General features: G+C 44.2%; 1 pseudogene; it reads right to left on the bottom strand.

Annotated features, from left to right (window-relative positions):
* Nucleotides 1–23,597: 23,597 nt before the first annotated feature.
* Nucleotides 23,598–24,964, bottom strand: LOC142422724 (translation machinery-associated protein 16 pseudogene; annotated as a pseudogene).
* Nucleotides 24,965–25,427: the final 463 nt, after the last annotated feature.

Below are 25,427 nucleotides of genomic sequence, written 5' to 3'. Positions count from 1 at the left end.
CCGCTCCTTCATATTCCAAAGAGGAAGAGGTCTTTCAGGGCCTCCTAAAGGGATAGAATTACCAGGATTCCTATCACGCCCCACTCCAGGACTATTTGCAACCAGGGAGACTGTCAGTCACCAGAGCGGGCTCACGCACACTCTAAAACAAGAGTATTTTCCGCAGGTCTCTTATGAAAACTGGATAAACATAGCAGCGTATTTGCTGAGTTGTGAAAGCTCAGACAATAGCTTGGGGCAGAGGATTTGCCTTTAGGAAGAAACAAAATCTATAGAGAAAAAATAATAATCCCTTTTCTCTGTGTGGAATGTTTTACTTCTCAATGACCCTCCAGAGGCTTGCTGGTTCTAAGTGTTGAGAAGCACGTGTGTAATCAGCTGTTTTTCAAGGACATATAACAATTAAAGACTGATCCTAGATTTAGACCCAGATTTTTTCCATGCTACTTATTGACTAAGGAGCAAAGCCATGACTTCAGCAAGTCATTGAAAAGCATATGAGGAGACATAACTCCTGATATATAACTCCATTTGGGGAATTTAGTACTGATCTTGGTACCTGAACCATTGGATATGACTTGAACACAATTTGTTAGTTGGATATGATTTGAACACACTTTGCTAGTTTATTACCGACAAAATACAAATAATCTTTCCACTTGCCAATGGATTAAAGGGGCATAGAAAGAAGAAAAAGGAAAGAATATGGAAATAAAAGATATTGGGGTAAAGTTAGATTAGGAAGACTATATGGGAGATCATAAAGAACATTTTTTGAGTCAGAAGCAACTAACTGTGATGGAGTAGGGTGGAGAGTCTTATGTGTAGGATTCATGGAATTGAGTGCACCTATTTCTATTGCGCCAATTCTGACACATAGCACTCTCACATGCTATAGAGTAGAACTGCTCCATAGGGTTTTCTTGGTTGTAATCTTTCTTTTTGAAAAGGGAAGATGTTCCCGATTTTATTTTGTTGAGAGCATACATAATGAAACATAATTTCTACATTTACAAGTTAGTGACACTGATTACATTCCCGCAGCTATACAACATTTGCCCCTTCTCTCATTAGGAAACTCATTACCCCATAAAGCCTCTATCTAATCTTTCAAGTATGTATTGTAACTTTTTCCCCACATAGACTAATGTTAAAATAGCCTAACACTCAGGCAGGCAGGCTAACTTTAAGATAACTTCAAGGTATATTTGAGAAGAAAGATTTTAATACCATTCCAGGTAACTGAGTATACCCGTGATAGGTGGGTTTATTATGCCAACATGGCCAATGAACACGTGTGATTAATTGAAAGGCAGAAAGCTTCGCCTTTCTTGTCTCTTACTCTTTGATCATCAGAGCAGGGTGCGGCTGCCTTGCTTGTTCTGTGCCTCAGTTTGCAAGCTACACTACCTGTGGGACACCTAACCCGTGGACTGTGTCGCTGTAATTTGAGGTTCCTTCAACCTGCTTCACCACACCATTGGAATTTACATCTCTTGAACTGGGGACAGTCAGACCCTGTCATCTGGCTGACTGTTGGTGACCTGCCTTGCTGTCTGCTGCCTGTGCCCAGATAGCCTGAATTGCTCTACAGAGGACTGCCTGGCAGCCCTCAAGACTTGAAGGACTGCCAGTGTCTCACACTGTCTCATGTGAGTGAGTTGCAGTGAGCCATTTTACTGCTTTATAGATTAATTAACTGTTTATTTCTTAAGTTATGTATCTATCTTTAAAAATATATATCAAATTATTAGTGTTCTGGTTTTGTTACTCTAGAGAACCCTGTCACACATAATACTTCTTTGATACAAAACCTAAACTTGGCTAATGTTAGTTTCACCAATACGTAATTTTATACTATTACATTAAAATCAACTGGACTCTTTCACTTATAATGGACTTTTAGTAACATTTGGTTCCCCAAGTAATGCAATACTCATTACTTTTAAAAATTGGCCTATGAATTATTCAAAAAGTTTATTTGTTAATGTTATCATTAATATCAACTGAAGAGAAGCTGGCAGCAGGAAAGTGTGCTCCATAATCCTAATTTCTGTATAGCAATGTACATTTTGTCTTGGCAATGAACACTGCCAGTTGTTTATGTGAAGTAACAGGTAGTTTGAAAACTTATCTGCCCCACAACGATGTTTTAATAGCCATCAGCTGTCCACTACTCATTCTTTCAACAAGAATGGTCTGTGAATGAAGTGAGTAGGACAACTCACAGCTCAATCTCACAGGGGCTTCTCCAATTCAAGCATCGTATTTGAGTCTGCAGCAAAGCACAGTAAATATCCCTCCCAATTTGTCACATAGGTTTCTAAAATGAGTAATCTAGGGTCAAGACTCAATAAATTAATGATTTTTACCTCTTTGATGACATTCTTAGGATTATAACTATTCTTTTTGATTTCGTTGCTAACCCAGTAGATTTATAATTTTAATAGTTTAATTTCCACAAATTCATTTAACTTTCCTTATTCTTTTTGTTATTGACTTGTTATTGACATAATAGCTTCTTTCTATTATGGTCACATTAGATGCTTTTAGGTTTCAAATTTTTTAACTTACTGAGATTTACTTTGTGTGTAAAAATAGTCCACACCAAACACGTTCAATGAAGCAGCGTATGTACTGTGCTACTGTTGAGTCTGTTAAGTCCAAATGGTTAATGTTATGCAGGTCTTCTGTTTCTTTATTCCGTTTTTAAGTATTCCAGTCATCATCAAAAGGTGGTGCACATTTCTTTCCCTGTCTCACAATAAGTCTTCACTTAAAATGTATCGTCATATATTAACCTTGCCAATCCCGTTCACTTTGCATTACTGCTTACTTGCTATGTCACTCATCTCTGCCCCACTTTCATCTACTTATCCACCAGTGCTTAAGGTGTGCCCCGTCATATTTGTAGTCCACTCTACCCCTGTTCCTTGAGAATAATATTTAATCCATTTATTTTCACTGAAATTAATTACCAAAAGAGAAGAATTTAGTTCAACCATTTTGTTAAACATTTTCCCCAACTCCTCTCCTGGTGAGATTGATGGCTTCTCTGTTTTCTACTTTCAAAGGTAAGTTCTTTTTAGGAATATATTTTTTCCTTTGTTATTATTATTATTAAATGTATCCAGGTGGTTGCATAGTATTAACACTGTGGATTGTTGGGCTGGGATCATGTTTTCTTTCTTCAGAACTCCCTTTAATATTTGATGCAGGGCTAATTTGGTGGTAAATTCCCTTTAATTTCTGTTTATCTGGGAAATTCCCAATTTCATCCTTACTTTTGAATGATAATTTTTTTCTTTTAACATTTTATTAGGGGCTCATACAACTCCTATCACAATCCATACATATACATACATCAATTGTATAAAGCACATCTGTACATTCTTTGCCCTAATCATTTTCTTTTTTTTACATTTTATTAGGGGCTCATACAACTCCTATCACAATCCACACATATACATGCATCAATTGTATAAAGCTCATCTGTACATTCTTTGCCCTAATCACTCTGATAATATTGCTGTGTAAATTATTTATGGTGGATTGATGGGATCAGGTGTCAGGCATCAAAGATCCAGAACCAAAAATCTTATCAATGTGAATCAGTGGGAGCTTGGAATGGAGGCCCAAAGCCCATCTGAAGACAATTGGACATCTCCTTACAGAAGGGTCACAAGGAAGAGATGAGCTAGTAAGGGTGCAGTATAGCACCAACAAAACATACAACTTTCCTTTAGTGCTTTAAAAAAAATCATTTTATTGGGGGCTCTTAAAACTCTTGTTATAATTCAGATATCAATTGTATCTAACATATTTGTACAAATATTGCCATCATTCTTTTCTATGCATTTACTTTCCACTGAGCCTTCGGGATCAGCTCTTCCTCCCCCCACCCCAACCCTCGTGGCCCCTTCATAGAATATAGATTGTTATTATTTTCTATTCTCACATTGATCACTGTTTCCTTTCCCCTCCGGTTTCTGTGGTTCTTCCCCCTGGATGTGTGTATGGTCATGTGCCATTCATTGTGATCGGTAGCCCCTCCCTCTCCACCTCTCGCCACCTCTCGCCCCCTCTCCCCCTACTCTTTTGGTATCGCTATTCCCATTCCTGTTCCTGTGCTCCATGTGTCATGAGTTTTAACTCTTGCCTATACCTATGTAGGGAAGCAGAAATGGGGTCATGAAAGTGGGGGGGGTGAGAAGGCCTCAAAGGGTCAGGGATCTATTGCATGATGTATTGATGCGCTACTGCACCCTGATTGACTCAACCCCTCCCTGTGACCCCTCTGTGGGGGGATGTTCCATTAGCCACAGATGGGCTTTGGGTCTCTCCTCCAATCCCCCCATTCTCACTAATGCAATTTTGTTTGTTTGTTGTGAATCTTCTGATGCCTGCTGCCCTGTCTCAGTGACAACTCATGCTCACACCTGCTTGTGTGCTTCTTCCACAGAGGCTTGTTGCTTCACTTTTGGATGGCAACTTGTTTAACTTCAAGCATTTAAGACCCCAGACACTATATCTTTTAATAGCTGGGTACCATCCTCTGTCTTCACTACATCTGCCTATGGACCCATTTTGTCTTTAGTGATCATGTGGGGGTGTGGAGTGAGCATTACAGATTGCCAATTTTGTTAGAACAAAGTGTTCTTGTATTGAGGGAAGGTATGGGCTGAGGCCCAAGGCCTATCTGCAGCCTCAGTGTATTGCCTCATAAATATATGTACATAGGCCAATACCTCTATTTTTTAAAAATGTTTTATTAGGGGCTCATACAACTCTTATCACAGTCCATACATATACATACATCAATTGTATAAAGCACATCTGTACATTCTTTGCCCTAATCATTTACTTTTCTTTTTTTTCCCCTTTTCTTCTTTTACATTTTATTAGGGACTCATACAACTCTTATCACAATCCATACATATACATACATCAATTGTATAAAGCACATCCATACATTCCCCGCCCCAATCATTCTCAAAGCATTTGCTCTCCACTTAAGCCCTTTGCATCAGGTCCTCTTTTTTTTCCCCCTCCCTCCCCACTTCCCCCTCCCTCATCTGCCCTTTGTAATTTATACATCGTTATTTTGTCATATCTTGCTCTATCCGGAGTCTCCCTTCCCCGCCTTCTCTGCCGTCCCTCTCCCAGGGAGGAGGTCACATGTGGATCCCTGTAATCAGTTCCTCCTTTCCAACCTACTCACCCTACACTCTCCCAGCATCGCCCCTCACACCCTTGGTCCTGAAGGTATCATCCACCCTGGATTCTCTGTGCCTCCAGCCCTCATATGTACCAGTGTACAACCTCTGCCCTATTGAGCCCTGCAAGGTAGAATTCTGATCATGGTAGTTGGGGGGAGGAAGCATCCAGGATCTGGGGGAAAGCTGTGCTCTTCATCGGTACTACCTCGCACCCTGACTGACCCATCTCCTCTCCTAAACCCCTCTATGAGGGGATCTCCAGTGACCGACACTTGGGCCTTGGGTCTCCACTGTGCACTTCCCCCTTCATTCAATATGGTATACACACACACACATTCTCTTTTTTTTTTTTGCCTGATGCCTTATACCTGGTCCCTTTGGCACCTTGTGATCGCACTGGCTGGTGTGCTTCTTCCATGTGGGCATTTTTGCTTCTGAGCTAGATGGCCGCTTGTTTATCTTCAAGCCTTTAAGACCCCAGACACTATCTCTTTTGATAGCTGGGCACCATCAGCTTTCTTTGCCACATTTGTTTATGCACCCATTTGTTTATGCACCCATTTGTCTTTATCATGGAGGTGTGCAGCCAATGATATGATGATTTTTTGTTCTTTGATGCCTGATAACTGATCCCTTTGGGATCACTTGCTCACACAGGCTGGTGTGTTCTTCCATGTGGGCTTTGTGGCTTCTGAGCAATACCTCTATTTTTATGGATTAATGTGTTTACATAAGTACATACCTCTGTTAATATCCCTATTTATACCTCTGTTTCCCAGAGTTTACCTCTGTTTCCTTTGCCTTCTCCTTCCCTGCCATCACTTTTCCCCTTCTTCTTCCCTGCCTTCTCCTTCCCTTCCATCACTTTTCCCCTTCTTGGTACTTCCTCTCAGCCAAATTGGTGTTGCTCTAATACTCACAGGACCTCTACACCCTTCTACATGTTGGTTTTGATTCCCTAGTTGTTCCCCTGTCCATGACGCCATCTGCTCACCACACCCTTCTCCCTGCTCCTTCTTCCCCCTAGACCTTCTGGGGCTACTTTCTCCCCGAGCTTCCCTCCCATGCCCTTCCCATATAAATAGGCAAGTCAGCAATGTCCTAGTCTGAGCAATAAGCAAACATATGGTTGAAAAATAGAGAGGAGAAAAAATAAAACTCTACATAGATCCAGGTCTGTTCACTTGTCCCTATGAGTCCCTACCCCCTGGTTTTGGGGAAGTTCTAGGGGCTGCCTCTCCTGGCTCAAAGTCTATTCTTGGGGCTACTAGGGGGCTCTGTGGATTGGCTTTACTCCAATTGCTTATCTGTTGTGATCCACTCCTGGTTTGTCGCATGGCGGGGAATTTAGTACACACTGTCTCCCCACCGCGTGTCCCCATTATTGTCCTCTGTCACCATACACTCCAGTTGGGGGACATGTCTTGAGTTGTTGGCACTCCCACAGTCTTCTCTGTGCCTTAGCAACTCTGTGCAGGGACCTCATCCTCCAGATTGGTATGTCTCTATAGAGTCTAGGCCGGCTGTCACGTTCCCTTTTTCTTCCTTGGTTTGCTTCCATGTGGGCACGGTAAGTCGGATCCTTTCCCCTACCAGAAGGTCTAGTGTCGTTCTCTGCGGCACACACTAGGGCAGTGGTCAGGCTGGCTCTGACTGGGGCGGGTCCTGCCGTCCAGCCTTTTCATGCATTCCTCCACATAGTTATGTTGCCCTCCTAGTTTGGTGCGCCGTGGTAGGGTCTGTATGCACGTCCCAATTCTGTGGAGACACAACCAATACTCTCCCCTTGTCCTTTAATTCTTTAATGCTTCCTCCCCCCACTATCATGATCCCGATTCTACCTTACAAATCTTTGTACCTGGTTATGATATGTCGTGTGGTGTTTCTCTTAAGTTTAACCTATATGGATCTCATCTTGAATCTCATCTTCCAATTTGGGAAATTTTCTATGTTCATTTCTTCGAAAATATCTTCTTGACTTCATTTCTGTTTTTCTTTTTCTGGAATTTTCTAGCATGTGTATATTATTTCTCTTCATGTTGTCCCACAGAGCACTTGTGTTCTGTTCATATGTTTCCCTTAGTCTTCCAACTGAGTAATCTGAGTCTTTGTCTTCTAGTTCACTGATTCTTGATTCCATGGTTTCCATTTTACTTCTGCATCTAAGGTTAATTACTGTTATTTTATTACTAAGCTTCAGAATTGCTAGTTACTTTTTATTTGGGTTTCTATCTCTTTACTAAATCCCTTGCTTTGTTCTATTGTTCTTTTTTTGAAATCTTCTAAAATTTTCCATTTTCAAATATCCCATCAAGAAAATTTAATACTAGTTTTTGAATGTGTTTGTTGAGAATTTCATAGCAATAAATGCCTGAAGTATTAGGTTTATCTTTCATTGGTGAATAAACAGAAAACATCCACTGCCCTGGAGTAAAAAACTTCAATATCTTTCACAATTCCTTCCAAAGTTTCTTTTCATCTTTCTGCTCATCAGTGCTAAGTGATGCAAATGTGTTCTGAGAGACTGCTTCCCTGCTGGCACTGCCGGCTGAGGCTCCACACTGACAAGAAACTAATGACTTCTTGTGATCTCTCTGTTGCCCTCCCCCTCTCCCCCCATGGTGCAGATTTGTAGAAACTGGACGGCTGTGTGACACCAGAGTGCCTCTCCTTTGACACATCCTATCCATATCTGTTACTACCTGAGGGCTGTTGCCCAGGTTGCTGCAGTCCCCAGCCATACTCTTGGCCCCAGGATGTTCATTCCAGCACCAGTCTCCAAAGTGGCACTGACCTTGAAGGAAGAATTGATAAGTGGCCAGGGACACAATTATCTTGCAGAGCGATCTTCATTAAGTACCTAGGAAAAATGGTTGTAATCTTTAAAAATATAGATTTTCAGGCATTTCTCCTACAGTGATGTTGGATTGGTTCAGGTCATCAACATTTAGATTTGTAATCAAATTTGTACCGTGAGGCACCTTTAAATTGAATTAGGCACTTAAGTTCTCAGTGAAGGACGTCAATATTGCTGTCAACCTCGCACAGAATGATTGCTATTCAGAGTAAGCCAAAGAGGATCAAAAGTGGGTGAACAGAGAAAGGAAGTGACCAAGAATAAGTATAGAGGGAAGGGTTCAGAAACAGGGCGTCACCATCACATCCTGTGTATTAACTCACAAATTCCAAACCGTGGAAGAATACAGATTCACTGAGACCTTTTTAAAAGTCCCATGCCATCAATGTGCTCTTTCTGGTTAAAGGCCACTGCACTCTCTCGTGCCCCTTCAACAAAAGGCAGACAAGATTTGTGAATGAGCACTGCTCTCCATCACATATCTGGGATAAATAGGCCACGTGGACAGTTATTTGCATAAATCTCACATTTGTTGCGTATCTTACCAATCTGTCAAAATAAAGAACAAATAAAAACTAAAAGTAGCCAGACTACCAAGCACCTTTCACTTGGCATTGGAACGGGAGGACGCCTGAACTTTCGACTTTAAAGTAAATGGTTTTTTTCTGGGATATACCTTCTTGCTCTTTCTGTGTTTCAATGAGCACACCAAATTGTCCATTTTATTGCAACTTTCCCCCTCACTTTTAAAAGGCCTTTATATCCTAAAGAACAAAGTAACACGAGTTTACACTGGAAATCTCCTGTTCTAGCTCACTTCCCGGCAGCTTTTGGTTTCCCCAATCTGCCACGCTGGGTAAACCACAAGCCTGGTGCTCCTTTTCCTTGGGACATGGCCCCTTCCCGTGAGGGGGTCTGCATGAAGATGGTTGTCTCCAGCCCAGCCCAGAAAGGCCTCTGCCCTGACCTTCCTGACAGAGTCTTGCTCCTACACGTGGACTCTGTTCAGATGGACACTCCCTCCAACTGTATTACTTGAACCAAACTCTTCCTTCTCCTGGTTTCGTGAGCACTTTTGGATTACTGCCTTTTTGGATCTTATACCAGAACACAATGGAAAGAACTCAGGAGTCTTGGTGGGCAGTCTTAAATTCGAATCCAACGCTGAACCATGTGATCCTAGGAAAACCACTTACAATCTGCCGATCTCGTTTATAACAGCCATAAAGCTATGCTAACAGCTCCTTTTGGTTAGTGGTTATTGGGAAGCCCTAACACTTTGTCTGTTTTATCACATGGGAAGTATTCTGAGAATAGTAGATGTCATAAACAGGTCTTATTCATTGACTACACTCTTCATGCATAAATCTACATTCAAAGTCAAACATAACAGCTTAGTAAAATTGAGGGCACGGACTGTTGACCTTAGGTAGCCTTAGAGGGAGCTAAGCTTGTTCTATTTAATAATCGCCACGTACAGAAGGGCTGATCCAGAGTATTTTGGCTGGAAACCACCACCTGCCACCTTTCTTTGGGGGCCCAGCCATGCATTCCTAAGTAATGCTAGGGAAATTCTTAGGGTCAAGAGGTAAGGTGAGACCATAAATGAGGGGAAGGCCAGAAGGAATTTTGTAATTCTACTCCAGATGTGTTTCCTTTACAGGGAACCTTCCAATGAAGATGAAGAACTGTAGCCTTCTGTATGCATTGCAACTCCATGTAAAGCAAATTAAAATCCTCACAACCGGACTAACATATACAACATCACGATAAAAGGAGAAGACTGAAGTTTTCAAGTGTTTCTTTTTGCATGGCCCCACAGTCTTGAGCTCAGCTCTCTGCTCATAGAAGCCGCATTAGGCAACTCTGATACACCGGACCTCTTTAAAATGGTGAAGAGCGAGTCTGTCACTTTGAGCACGGACTAAGGTGCCCTCGATCATATTTCCAGTAGCTTTTGAAATAGCTTATTAAAGTTGGACTTTAAGGGAGACTGAAGAAGAATGGGTATATTTGAATTATGATGCTGGAAAAGAATACTGAACGTATGATAGACTGTCAGGAAAGTACGCACATGTGTCTAGTAAGAAGTAGAGCAAGAATGCTCATCAGAAGTAAGATAGTCTGTCAGTGGAAGCCAGCCCCTAGCACACCAATACGGGTCTGGAAGGTGCAATTGTACAGCGACAATAAGTAAAGATCATAGTAAAGTTATAGAGAGCATGAGAGATAGAAGAGAAGCATTGAAATAAATGGAGTCACACACGATTCATGGTAGCATGCTCACCTCAGCCCTGCTTGGTGGTTCACGTGGAGGGAGAGAGAGATCTTTAGTGCTAGCCCAGGCGTTTTATATCCTCAGGGGACATGCAAGCCCCCTAATTACAGGTGAGGACGTACGTCACAGGAAGGGGCTATGCTATAGGTAATACAGTAATGAGAGGGGATGGTCTAGGGAAATACACGCAATAGGAAGAGGAGGGATTGGGGGTATACATGTGACAAGATGGGCGGATCCTAGGTACAGGATGGCATCCTAACCTTGGATGCCACAGATGAGTTTGGCCTGTTCCCTGGCTCAACTGATAGAGACCACTAATCCATTGTCTCTAGCAGCAGGGAGCAAGCCCACTCCTGTGCTGTGGGGAGACAGCAGTCTGGCAGGGACTGCTTCCAGGGAAGATGCCCGTGAGCACCTGACCACCCCCCACAATGGTCAGACTTTGTCTCATGTACTTTGGATATGGTATCAGGAAAGACTAGTCTCTGTGGGAGGGGCGTGAAAGGAAAGGAAGACCCTGAACTAGACGGAATGACACCGTGGCTGCAACTACAAGCAGAAGCATAGCAACAGCGAGGATGGCAGTGGTTTATTCTGTTGTACATAAGGTTCCTTTGAGTTGGAAGCCACTGGAAAGCACCTAATAACACCGCCGAGCGACACACTGGATGACGACTGATGAGGTTCTGGAATCTAAAAGACAAACAAACCAAAGAGCCTCATGGCAATTCAGTTAATTCTGACTTGCAGTGACTACGTACAGGTTTTGAGACTAGAACTCGTTATAGGAGCAGGCAGCCTCATCCTTACACCTCAGAGAGGCTGGGGGGTTTCAACGACACACCGTGCAGTGAGCAGTCCAATTCCTAGCCATCCAGGGCTCCTTTTCAATCATGGTCTAATTGGGAAATGGAAAAGCAATTTAAGTAGGTGCAAAACGGCACGAGGGCCTTATCTTGTCTGACCACACACAAGAGAAGGAGAGTCTATCTCCACGTCAGCCCATGGCCGACCGCTACCAGGCAGGGGCAGACAGAGCTCCAGTCCTCACGCTTCTCTTACCCTCTTTAACCCGACACCAGCTATCCCGACCAAATCACTCTACTTCTTTACTGGGCCCAATAATCCATTGCAGTACCACATAGAGCCCACAGACTATACTTACTATGAAGGAGGTTTACTAGGGAAGCTAACAGGCTACCACAAGCCCAGAACATAAAATAAAGATTTAGTTTTTTGTCCATGGCAGTGTTTCTGGTCGACCAGCATCAAAGTCTCTTTCTGGTCCTCAGCCTCTCAGCCAGGTAGGTGGTCCCTTTGCCGCCGGTCTCCATGGCCCAGAGGCCACTGCTTCTCTGCTTTGCAGTCTCATAGCCTTGGCATGGCTCCTCGCTCTCGTTCCTGGCCTCCTTGCCTCAGTCTCCGCTTTCAGAGCGGCACTGTGCCTCCACCACTTCAGGCAGGGATTTTGAATGTGCTCCACTGGTGGCTCCTTTTCTTTGACGGTACCAGGAATTCTTTCTCTTTCTGCGGCTCTCGTGTACACAAGTGGGTGGAGACTGGAACTTACCAACCTTTCCCTTCAGGGCCGACATTGCAACCCCTCGTGCATCAGAAGGACGCACGGCCCGGTCCTTTGCATTCCTCACAAGTCTGATTGTGTTTGAGCTTTCCTCAGGGAAGGTCTTTCTCTGCGTTTGCTGTCCCGCTACGTAAGCACGCATGATGACCTACTCCAGAGACCGTTCTCTCCTGACATGTCCAACGCACATGAGATGACGTGTCACACTTCTTCCGGGACAGATTTGTTTGTCGCTGGCAGTCTACACTCCTTTCACTCTTCCCTGCCGGGTCCAAATCAGTCACTTGGTGAAAATTACAACGACATGGCTAGAAGAGCCACATGAAGAAATTTCACTTCACCGAAGTAGACCTGCAGGAGCTCTTCAGGGAACAGTGTTCAATTAAAAAAAATCCTAGACATTGTTGTCAGCATGAGGTAGAGGCTACATCTGTTCCCGGTGCTCTTGGCTGGACAGTGCTATTGTCCAAGCTGTGTGTCTGTCTGCAGAGATTTTGTCAGTGGCTCCAGAGCACTGGAGGCTCTAATACCAACCACCATTGCTAACATAGGCCACGCAGCTTTCTGAAGCCAGGGGCCCCAGGGGGGTTCCCAGAGGCCTAAGCAAGTAAGGAGGGAGAGGAAAGAGAAAACCGGAAAGGCAGGCAGCGGCCAGGTCCTCAAGGCCTGGAATATTCTTGGGAGACTGGGTTGTATCCGGAGAAGTGTTAGAAGCAGTTTTCAGGCAGGAGGGACCTAAGAAATCTGCAGCACTTTGTATGGAGGACTAGATAGGTCAGAGAGCAGTGGTTCTCAACCTGTGGGTCCCGACTCCTTTGGAGGTTGAACGACCCTTTCACAGGGGTCGCCTGATTCATAACAGTAGCAAAATTACAGTTATGAAGTAGCAACAAAAATAATGTTATGGTTGGACAGGGTCACCACAACATGAGGAATTGTATTAAAAGGTTGCGGCATTAGGAAGGTCGAGAACCACTGTCACAGAGGGAAGAGACAGGGAAATACAGAATCAACAGGGTTCCAGCTCTATCATTTTGGGCAAGCTATCTTGGACTTCTAAGCTCTATTTCCTCATCTGCAAAATTGAACAGAATCACATTAACTGAAGTGGAATAATACTGAAAATGGGCCCAGAGTAATTCTCCTGTTGTACTTATTAACAACATATCAAATTTCCAGCTTTAGTTACAGGATGAATAGTGATGTTCTCAGGGGTATCTGTATTCTGCAGATGGTGAGTGCATTCTGTTCCTAACCAGCAGGTTGGTGGTTCAAGTACATCCAAAGGTGCCTTGGAAGAAAAGCCTGGCAATGTACTTCTGAACAATCAGCCATTGGAGCACAATTCTATTTCAATGTACATGGGGTTGCCTTTAGGCACAATCTACCTGACTGCAACTGATTTTACAATGTTTCTAAAGGGCCATTATTTTGTAATCAAGGAAACCCTTTAGAAAACCGAAGAGAGGAGCAGACCTTCACGCACAAGCTACATGCAAATTCTACGCACAGATTCCTGTGTTCGTGGATTCCCTAAGGTCCAGTTGTAGATCCGAGGGTCTGAGGATATAACCATAAACAGGAAGCAATCATACCCTACCACCCCTTCAAGCTAGAATGCTGTAATAAAGCAAAATGCAGCAGTGGTCACAGCCCCACACAGAGCAGCGACTAATGAGCTTGTCTCCGAGTTGCTGATGGGGGACACTTGTAATAAAGTTTAATGTGGAAGAACAAGGTGCACTTATCCCAAACTGTAAACATCTCTAATTCTATTTAAAATTATAGGGTACAGTATATTAACATTTAATAATTACACACAAAATTGGTGTGAAGCTAATAGAGCTGGGTTATTAGAAGGTGCCATGTCATCTTCAATCAATAACAACAAAAAGTGCAAAAATCTGATGAAGCCTCCTTTCATACTCACTCTAGTCATTAAGAGAGTTTTACCCCCAAATCACCATCTTATGGAAAGATCGCAAGGAGATCAGCCAAAACTCAGTGCCAAAGTCCCTTTGCCTTGTGCACTTGGGAATATTTTCCCATGCAGTTTTTAAAGATATAAAATGTTCAATAATTCAGAGTGAGCTCAGGCTCAATCTCCGTCCCACTCAAGACCTCTGTGGAATGAATCCTGTTGCAAACCTCCTTCAGGAACCTCGCAGGCTTGTTTTTCCTGGGCTCCTTCCTGCCTGAGCGAGTCCCTGCGGGGCTCCCAGTCTGCCCCTAGACTTATCCATGTGGGGCTCCTCACAGCCTAGACCGAGGCCCTCTTCTCCGCCATCTGGTGGTTTCTTCTTAGTGACCCATTGCCAGGGTCTAAGCCATGGCCTATGCACGGAGGACTCCTGCAGACCCCTCACGAACTCCAAAACCAGATTTCCAACAGTTTACATCTAAGGCTGTGGAGGTGGCCTCAATTAATTTAGTGGCCTGTGGGGGTAGCCAGCCCCCCACAACTAATTGTGGGTTTGGTAGGCACAATTGTATAATTAAGATATGTAAAGATTACAGTAAAGTCATAGAGAGGTAGGAGATAGAGTAACATAAAGAAGTCAGGCCCATTTCATCGTGGCATGCTCACCTCAGCTCTTCTTGGTGGTACACATATAGGTGACAGATGAGAGGGCAGGAGAGAGCGCTTGTGAGGTTTTATTTCTAACTAAAGCTTATGTATCTTTGGGGGCATGCAAGCCCTCTGACTATAGGCAACAACCTACGTCATAGGAAGGGGTTGTAACATAGGCAATACAAGCATTAGGAGGGGGATGACCTAGGGGTATACATGCAATAATAGTAAAGGGAGGGAGTAGGGGTACATATGTGGCAAGATGGGTGGACCCTAGACTATAGTAACCTAACTTTAGTCATCCTTGAGTGGTCCCGGGCTTGCCTTTGGGCACTTCTTCAAGGGAACAATATTAGAAGGGAGTGGACCCTACTTGGGGTGAGTCAGACTATACAGTCTGGTTGCTCTAGATGGTTGATACCCTTAAGGAGAATAACCTCTGACCTATTTTCATTTACCATGTGTAGCAAGCAGCATCTTGGGTTTGGCATATATTTGGGGGAGATGACTTGGGAGAATTCTTTCTGTGTCCCTCAAGTGGCCGACGGAAAGATTAATGGATGGTTCATGTCCATCCAGATACTTTGGAAGGAAGACCTGGACATTCTACCACAAAGGCCATATTTTCCAATTACTGCTCCTTCCTCTTTTGTTTTCCACTTTTGCATTTTAAAAATAATTTTATTGGGGGCTCGCACAACTCTTTTTTTTCCAAAAATCATTTTATTGGGGGCTCGTACAATTCTTATCACAATCAATCCCTCCTTCCATTGTGTCAAGCACTTTTGTACATTTGTTTGCCTCATCATTCTCAAGACACTTGCTTTCTACTTGAGACCTTGGTATCAGCTCATTTTCCCCCTCCCTCTCAGCTCCCTCCCCCATGAACCCTTGATAATTTATAAATTATTATTATTTTGTCATATCTTACACCATCCAACGTCGCCCTTCACCCTCTTCTCCTCTGTCCTTCCCCCAGGGAGGAGGTTATATGTAGAGCCTTGTAATCTGTTCCCCCTTTCTCCCTCACCTTCTCTCCAGGCTCCTAGTATCACCACTCTCACCACTGGTCCTGAGGGGTTCATCTGTCCTGGATTCTCTGTGTTTCCAGTTCCTATCTGTACCACTGTATATACTGAAGTCCAGCCGGATTTGTAAGGAGAATTGGGATGATAGTGGTGGGGAGGAAGCATTCAAGAACTAGAGGAAAACTGTATGTTTCATCATTGCTACATTGCACCCCGACTGGCTCATCTCCTCCTCCCTGTGGCCCTTCTTCAAGGGGATGTCCAATTGCCCACAGATGGGCCCTGAGTTCCCTCTCTGCGCTCCCCCTCATTCACAATGCTATGATTTTTTGTTTGTTATTTGATGCCTGGTCCCTTCGACGCCTCGTGATGTCACAGGCTGGTGTGCTTCTTGTTGTTTCTCAGCTAGATGGTAGCTTGTTTATCTTCAAGCCTATAGGACCCCCGACTCTATGATCTTTTGATAGCCGGGCACCATCAGCTTTCTTCACATTTGCTTGTGACCTGCTGTCTTCAGTGATTGTGCCAGGAAGGTGAGCAGATATCTCAGACTGATGAATTGTTAGAGCAAAGTGTTCTTGTGTTTAGGGAGTACTTGAGTAGGGGCCCACTGTCCATCTGTTTCCTTAATACTAAACCTACAAATATATGTACATAGATTTATATCCCCCTTGTTGTAATCAAACATATTTACATCTGTATATGCCTGTATTAGATCTCCATAAATGCTCTTTGCCTCCTAGTTCTTTCCTCTATTTCTTTGTACTTTCCTCTTGTCCAACTATCATGTTCAGCCTTCATTTGGGTTTCAGGAATTTCATGAGCCTTGGGATCAAGCTTCCTCTAGATTTATAAGTATCTTAGCAGAGGGACCTCAAGTCCAAAGTATGTGCCCTTCTTCTAGTTTTTTTCTTCTTCTGGTGGCTCCTCTGATCTTTGTTCAGATGTTTAAATTCTTATATATATTTAAAAGAAATTAATTCAAGATAAACATTAATCTTGCATATAATACTCTGTCATATTTATATAAATGCCTTCCATTCTGCTTATTAATAGTAAAAGATTAGGATTTAAAACACAGGATAATCACATCAGATTGCAAAATGGAGGCTAATTAAATTATACAAGAATAAGTTTAAAGCATTGCTGCTAAATCAGAGAAATACTTATTACACAAAAATATCAAAAGGTTAAGCTATTGTTTTCTAACATCTTTTAATTACGTCTATACATTTCTGAAAGGAATGTTTCTATAGATCATTTCCCAGAATAATTGTGTGCTCTTTGATGTATATCATGTCAAACTGGCAGTGTGGACTTCCTTGAGGGACTCAAATCACGTTCCTTCGCAATGTTTTTTGAGTGCAGAAACATAAAGGGGCAAGATTAGGGGTGTAGGGTGCGTTAAGTAAGACTTTTCAATAAAGTTCTCAAATCACAGCTCTTGCTGTGCTCCAAAACTGAGCAGCCGCAATGCTGTTATTGCCAAAAATGCCTAGGCACAATGTTTCTGACCTGTCCTCACAACTGCAGTTTCCATTTCAGTAAAACTTCTTCCTAATAGCCATTGTGATTATCTTGGATCCTTCAAGAATATCTATCAAAATTACCCCTTTTGAGTTCCCTAAAATAATTTTCATAACTTTCTGAGCTGACCTTTCTGTACTGAACTGAACTGGACCAGCAGATTCCTTCAGAACACATGTTTTGATTGGACTTAATTTTGATTATTTTGAAGTCACCCTAACAAAACTAAGAGAACTAGCCTCTATAGCATCCACAGACAGAAGAGACCGGTGCATGAATGAACTGGAATTCAGTAGTAATACTTTTCTACTCACCCTTCTACTAAGAATCGTGGCCTTGGTAAGTTGACACACATCTCAAGAAGTCTGAAATTCATAACAACTATGCAGCACAGGTCAGTTGGGACACAAATGGGAACACTATGCGTATCAACTTGACAGCAAGTCATTTTTACTCAAAATGTGGTTTGAAGAGAAGCAACATCACATGCTCTTGTGTGGTTGTTTGTTTCTTTTTTGATTTAATCCCGTTGTATTTGGTTTAGAATCATATCAGCCTGGTCGCAGGTTGCTTCCATCAGACTGCTACCTTGAGGGAAAGGGCAGCATTTTGTTCGTGCTGGAATCCACTTACCCTGGATATGGATCTCACTTTTTGACATGCAATCCTTCTTCCAACACTACCCTCCATGGATTTACAGAATTCCATTTCCACCAGCCCGGTATCCCACACAGCATAACCTGGAAACAGGGGACTCACTTCTCAGTAAATAATGTAGGGAAGTGGGCCTGTGCTCATGGAATGCATTGGTCTTGCCAAGTTCTGTATCATCCTGAAACAGTTGGTTTGGTAGAATGATGGAATGCCCACCTAGAGGCACAGTTAAAGCACCAGCTAAGTAGCAATAGCCTGTAGGGCCAGGAGGAAATTCTTTAGCAATTGGTATATGCTCTAAACCAGTGTCCAATACATGATACTGTTTCTCCAATAGCCAGGATTCACAGGCCCAGGAACTAGCACGTGGAAATGGGAGCAGCACCCCTGCTGTTACTTCTAGTGGCCCACCTGTCATCTTGTGCTCCCTTTTCCTGCAGCCCTTTGCTCTTTCAAGCTGGAGGTCTTAGTTCAAAAGGGAGGAATAGTCCCAGCTGGGATGATGACAAGGATTCCATTGAATTGGAAGTCAATAATGCCGACCAGCCACTTTGGATTCCTCTTGCCTCTGGATTAGACCAAGAAGAGAGTTATTGTATTGAGTGGTGTAATTCATCATGATTTCCAATAGGACATTAGGTTGATACTGTATAATGGGAGTAAAGAATAAATATATGATAAACTATAGTACCCCAATTCTGACATGACAAATGGCCAGTCCCCGGAGAAGGACATCATGCTTGGTAAAGTAGAGGGGCAGTGAAGAAGAGAAAGATGGACACGGCGGTGGCAACAGGGCACTAAAACATAAGAAGCATTGTGAAGATGGTGTCGGGCCGCACCACATTTCACTCTGTTGTCCTTAGGGTTGCTATGAGTCAGAACCAACTCACTGGCACCTGAGAACAACACCAATGGCATAGATCTGAGAAGGTCTGGCCACCCTACCAGGCAAAGAACCATGGCCAGCTGAGGTCATGAGGGAAAAAGGAATATAGAATGTGTGTTGGAAGAAAGTAGGTCTATATACCAAGTGATCAGTTGCAGAAATCAAGACTGATTGTAATTGCTGAGTATTTACTTCTTGTATGTATGCATCAGATAAGTTTTATTCACTTATAAAATGTAAGATGTAATAAATATGTTATAAAGGGGTTAGTGCCATTCTGGTTTTATGTGTGCAATAATGAGTTAGGGACAGATATGAATTTATAATACTCTCTTATTTAGTGATTATGCTTGGTTTAAAGGAACCTTGGTGGTGTAGTGGGTTATGTGTTGAACTAACTGCAAGTCAGCAGTTTGAAACCACCAGCTGCTCTATAGGAGAAAAATGAGGCTTTTACCCTTGTAAGGAGGTATAGTTTCAGAAATCCACGAGGCAGTTCTACTTGGTCCTTAACGTTGCTATGAGTTGGAATCAACTCAATGGCAATGAGATGTTTTTTGTTTTTTTTAGGGGGGGAGTGTATTGTATAAGGAGATATGTCAAGTTGACAAAGAGTGAGTTTTGATAGTTATGTTTTGTGTCAACTTGGCTAGGCCAGGTTTCTGTGTTTGGCAGCTAAGGCCTCATAATCCCCCATGACGTGACCTAATAAGGGATCAAGATGGCCTCTTGGTCACAGGTTGAGTGTGGGAGGGAAGTGGGATAGAAGCCAGCAAGGCGGGCTGGTCTGTGACCAACAAGACACTCAAGTGGGAAGTTGGGCTTTCTGGGGAGTGTTTAGTCTCATCCATCAACTCTCAAGAGACCCATGTACTCAGTGGTCACTGGGACCTGAAGAGAAACACTGACCTGGAGCTGCACAGCAGCCGTACAGTCCACGTCTCTGCTCGCTGCAGCCAGGCGCCAGGGCTGGGTGGAGGCTGAGTGAGGCTGAGCTGGGCACAGGCTCTGTCTCCTGGTGTGGAGGAAAGTGCTGTCAGCCCCCGGGGTCCTGTCAGCAGAATTTGTCGATTCTGACTCCCTAGAACCCTGTCGTCCCTAGGTGGCTGCCCAGCTGTTGCTCTCCCTCAAAGAATAGCTTGCTGACTCATGTCCAGAAGACTCCATTATCTGCTCAATCCCCTTTCAAGCTTTTCACTAAAAAAGCCATCGCCAGAGTCAATTCTGACTCGCACTGACCTCACAGGCCGGGGTAGGCTTCCTAAGGTTTCTGGGGCTATAAATCTTCATGGGAGCAGGCGGCTTCGTCTTTATGCCTCAGAGTGGCTAATGGAGTTGAAGTGCTGACCTTGCAGTTAGCAGCCCGCTGCGCAGCCCACTACACCCCGGGGGCCCCGGCTTTTCACTAGTGATGGAAAATTCTTACTTTACACTGAAAATTACCCCTAAAAGCTTCTGCCTCAGGAGCAACAAGATCCTTGGCATTACGTTTCCGATCTAGGCTAAAAGCTCCCAGACCTTCAGCTACGCTCACTACACTTCTGGACCCTGCTCTTAAGCGCAGTCCTTTCCTTCCAACAGTACAGTCTGAGACGCTCAGTTCGATGCCTGCTGTAGAAAGGGGGCCATCGTGGTGCCTGGCCAAGGAAGGCTGGTCATGCCGGCTGCTCGGCCGCCCGCCAGCACCCTCTACACACTGCTTGTTCGAAGCGGCTCCTCAGCAGCCCCTCAGCCCCAGTGCAAGCCAACGCGGGCACGGATTGACTGAAAGGCGCTGAGCGCGGCACCTTTTCCAGGGTGGTGGCTACTGGAGCGAGGGGCTGGCTTCTCCGCCCTAGATGAGGGCTGACTCCTAATGCAGACACTTCCTTCCCGCCCCGCAGCTACAGAGCCCTTTCCAGAAACTTCCGCAGACTGCTCTCTGTGGGCTGTGCTGGCCCTTGCTGCAGGATTTGGAGATGCGTTTACGCTCAGAGGTGCAGAGCAGGCCCTTTTTATCAAAACTCCGCAGCCCTTTCTTAGTTAGGTCCCAGGGTCTCGGGACTCATGTTCACCTTGTTACTAGGAAAAGAAAACGACCCCAGAAAGGGGAAATTGAGGCACGACTAGGCATGGTGCATGCTAGCATCCTTCCAGGAACGTGCAGGCACAGCTTAGCAAGAATCAGAAAAATGCCCACGCGCCCTGACCCAGCGACTTCGAAAGGAGGGAAGGCGCACCGTGCGGTGAAAGAAAGCGTCTGGCTAAACAGAGCACATGTTCTAATAGCAATGGAAGCGACCGCAATGCCCTGAATCAACGAATCAGAAGACAAGCCACCACTGGGCCCATTCTGACTCACAGGGAGCCCAGAGCACAGGGGAACTGCCCTCGTGGGTTTCTGAGGCTGTAGATCTTTGTGGGCGCACAAAGCCCCATCTTTCTTCTGAGGAGTCGCTGGTGGTTTCGAGCTGCTCACCATGCAGTTAGCAAACAATGTGCAGCACACTATGCCACCAGGGCTCCTAGTAAGGGAATAAATATTGGTGCACCTACTAATTGAAATATTCTGTGGATTTTAAAATTTTTTTACGTGAAAGTCATTGAATACTACAGTACAGAGGAGAATGGAAAAAATAATATGAGTCTAAGTGAAAATTTAGGATGCAAAAAGTACTTCCTATAATAACAATACAAAATGTCTGTAAATGGGTGAAAATTAGAAGGCTATATACACAAAGGTGTAAAAGTTGGCCTGAAGTGGCAAGTACAGACAGGACTCTGCTCCAGGTGGGTAGGCAGTGCTGCCTGTCTGCGACTGTCCTCCCCCCTTCTTCCTGGCAGGACACAGCAGTCCATGTGCCCACGGCATCCTGGATGGACCAGTAGCGTCATCTGCTCAGGTACTCATCGCTTACGTACACTGCCCATGCCCGAGCCCCTGCTCTGTCAGCTTTTCCACAAGACACTGGGCTCAGGGATCAACTGCCGTGATGCCCACTCTCCAGAAGCTCATGTCAGGCAGAGAGGCAGAGTAGAGACCCTGGTACTCCACCATCACATATTCCCCCTCCCCCCGGTCACTGGAGGCATGCCCGTGTCGTAGGAAGCAGTGAGAGAAAACAGAGGTTCAGGTCTGCCTGAATTCAGAAGGGGCATTCACACATACTGAAGGGAAAGTCCTTTACAGAGTACTGCAATTTGGGTACACACACCTGTCTTCACCCTGACAAGAGGTCAGATTTGTTCCTTTGAGCAAAGCCATGCATTGGCTCACTGCGCAAGTGACTAATGAGCAAACCGCCAGAAGCTCCTGAATGACACAAAGCCCTGTGCAGTCCAGTCTAGGCTTGAGTGAGATGCTTCTGGCTCACCTGCAGACGCCTGTTTCCATTAGGCTCATGGTCTGTACTCTCTCCTTCAATGGTATTTGCAGGTTCTTGAAGAGACCTTTGGGTGAGTGTACATACATTGTGAATGGACCAGGAAAGGTCTAAGAATTTGACAACTGATAGCAAGCTTGTCGGGGGTGGGTGTGGGTTGGGACTATGCTTTTTAAGTGGTTACCTCCCAAAGTCTGCAGTGGTTGAGAAGAGCTGGGCAGGAGTGTTGTCGGTTTACTTGGGCTCAGGCTGGAAAAGCCCTCTTATCAGTGGGACCAGGGCACAGGCAGACAGTGTACTTTCTAGCCAGAGACCAGAGAGTTTGCATCCTGGCTTTGTCGGTGACTAGCTGTGTGCATGAGACGTTGAACAAGTCACGTAAACCTCCTCCACACTGGGAATAAGGTAGCTCTGAAGGGAAATGAGGGATTCATGCGTACATGATTGCTCAGGGCCTGGTACACAGAAGTAATGTGGGTTGAGCAATCCGCAGAGATGTCTCCATAAGACCTATGGGCCTGACAATTGCTCAGTCTTACAGGGGAGCCGAAGGAACGTTACGGAGCCGGATATGTCCGAGTGCTTTACCCAGGTCCAGCAGGGCTCTCCACCACATAAAGCAGACAGCAAGGAGCTGGAGCCCCTGTGGGCTTGAGCAGGGCTGACTGGCCAATGGAAACAGTTAAGATGCGAAGACTGAGGTGAGGACCAAAGGTCACATTCATTCCTGTCACAAGTGGTGGGTATATCACGCGATCAAATGGATACCCTCTAGATCAGCGGTTCTCAACCTGTGGGTCACGACCCCTTTGGGAGTTGAACGACCCGATCACAGGGGTCGCCTGATTCGTAACAGTAGCAAAATTACAATTACAAAGAAGGAACGAAAATAATTTTATAGTTGGGGGATCACCACAACATGAGGAACTGTATGAAAGGGTCACGGCATTAGGAAAGTTGAGAACCACTGACCTAAAGCAATGTAATCACCTCCATAAAATACTTTCCTTTGTGCAGCAAATTAGTTGAAATAAGTTTAGGGAGGATAAAATAGATTCACTTAGAGTTAGCCTGAGACTATCAACTGAAAGGAATGTTTCACAGGAGTGTGGACTGCTTTCAATATAAGTGGGCGCTGTGGAAGAGCTTGCTTGATTTTGCCAAGTCTGAACCCTGTATCTGACTCATTAGCCTCCAGTTGTTTGGACTTGGGCCAATGACCTAACTGATTGACTATGATCCTGGAAGTTGTCAGGGGTCTGCCATCTATTTGCCAACCTTGGACTCAATTGATTCTGCAACCAAAAGACTCACCTGCTGACCATGAATTTATCCACAGCTGCAATCACCAGCCTTAAGTTCTGCCATCTTGAATTCATCAGCCCCTGAAACTACCTCACCAGGAGAAGTCCCTGGCCTAACCGCTGACCTGTCTCTAGACTTGGATTACCTGTTTCTAAAATTGTGTTTGAGCCATTTTGTTGATGTAATTTTTCTCTCTGTAAAGATAGAGATATTTATGTATCATTGATTGTACTTCTCTACAGACTCCAACCTAAGACTTCCGTAATCTATTTTTTTTTAACTTGGCGCTCTCAAATTTATTCACAAGTCAAGTATAGTCCATTAGGTTACTGAAGTCATTTCCTCATCAGTTGCTGGATTCGTCACTTAGTTCCAATTCCTTTAAGACTTTGTCTACAGCTGTAAAGTTTTTCTTCTTGCATTTCTTGGGAATTGCATCATTTTTACAGATTTTCCTCATCTTAATGTTTGGCAATTTCTTCAGATCAAAATCCCATTCCCGAAATGTTTTCAGATCACCTGCATCTACAATGTCTGGAATCTCAAGGCCATATCCCTCACATTGCTGTTGCTCCTGCTCCATCGTCTGCTTGATAATCATCCCCTGGGAAACGTGTCGCCAGTCCTGCCTATCTTTGATACTGTTATGTAAATCAATCTGCTCCAACTCACTGTGAATCTATTTAAATAACTTCCAATTAATGAACCACTGTCTTTCTTTGAATATTCGACTTTTTTGGCACCAAGATGATTTTGAAGCCACTTTTCATTCTTTATTCTTTCCCTTCTTTCTTGTTTGTGAGACTGCCTGGTAATCTGTGCTGCTCTTCTACCATGTGGGTGAATGAATCTTTTGTCCCGACCTCTACTTTTCCCTTTGGGCGCTTTAGGCAGGATGCCATCCTCGTGGGCCCAGTTCCAATAGGCAAAGACTACAGAACGCCTAGCAAGTGGAGGCTGCACGCTCGCGGGTCTGCCGGATACTGTAAACTTTATGGAAGCATAAAATCTTTTTCCTGTGGAGATGCTAGGTGAGTTTGAACTTTTCAATTAGAAGCAAAATGCCTAACCACTGTGACACCTGTGATCCCTTAGTTGTTTGACAGAAACTCATCACCTCAGATCCCAGCCCAGATCTGGTGAATCTGAATTACAGTCTACCAAGACTTCATGTGATTTACAAAGTTTAAGTGCACTGTATGTTATTATAGATGTACATTATTACAGGTGTCCCACAGAAACAAGCTCAACATGTCTACCCTGCATGAAGATCCTTATCTCCAAATAAGTTAATCTTTGTTCATCAACCCCATAAACATTTCTGTCTCATGTATGACAGGGGAGTATCAATCATAAGGCTGCATGGCTATATAATGGACTCGAAATAACACAGAACTGGGTCATTCTTTGACCACTGCCTCCTGCATCAAAGGTACTATAAAGGCAAGAACTATGTGGAAACTAGACTAAATTTCTGGACCAAATTAAGAAGGCTCACTCAATCAGTCAGGCTGCTAACAGAACTGCGGGGCTTACACAGGCTGTACTGTGTACAGCTGGTACGTCCAGCACCTCTTGGCACTGCTCTACTGCTACTGGTGTCCCTACCACAAACGCAAGGTTTTCCGTTCTTTGGGAGGTTTCCAATCCTGGAGGTTTGAATGTGTCTCGTTACTGATGAGCAGCATTTTGATGCCAGGAGAGGATACACTGAGTTACACTGAGTCCGTGTAGCAGGAGCTGCAAAGTTGGGAGCTGGTATTCTGTGCTTCTGAGATATTCTCTTCCCTGCTTCTTTCTCAATGTCAAGTTCATTCTTGATGGCTTCTCCGCTTGGAAGGAAAAGGAGTTGGAGACAGAGCTGATACTCAGCATCCCAAAACAGCTGCCTATGGGAAAGACGGTTTCTTCCTTCCAAATATGCCCATTCTCCTAGACCATGCTGTATGTGACCTCGGGCCTGTGTGCCAAATGTAGCCCAGTGAAAACTAATCATGCACAGGAGGGGCAAGGGCTAGGTAATGGACAAGGTCATGAATAGTTCAGAAAATTATCTATTGGTTTAATGCTTTGATTGAGAGTGAATCTTTGGGTTTATCGGTGTGCAAGCTAGAAAAAAATCAAGCTCAAGTCCTTTTAGTGCCAGCAAAT

The sequence above is a fragment of the Tenrec ecaudatus genome, chromosome 12, assembly GCF_050624435.1.
Source record: "Tenrec ecaudatus isolate mTenEca1 chromosome 12, mTenEca1.hap1, whole genome shotgun sequence".
Taxonomy (NCBI): Eukaryota; Metazoa; Chordata; class Mammalia; order Afrosoricida; family Tenrecidae; genus Tenrec; species Tenrec ecaudatus.
This window is presented reverse-complemented; position numbering and strand designations above follow the sequence as displayed.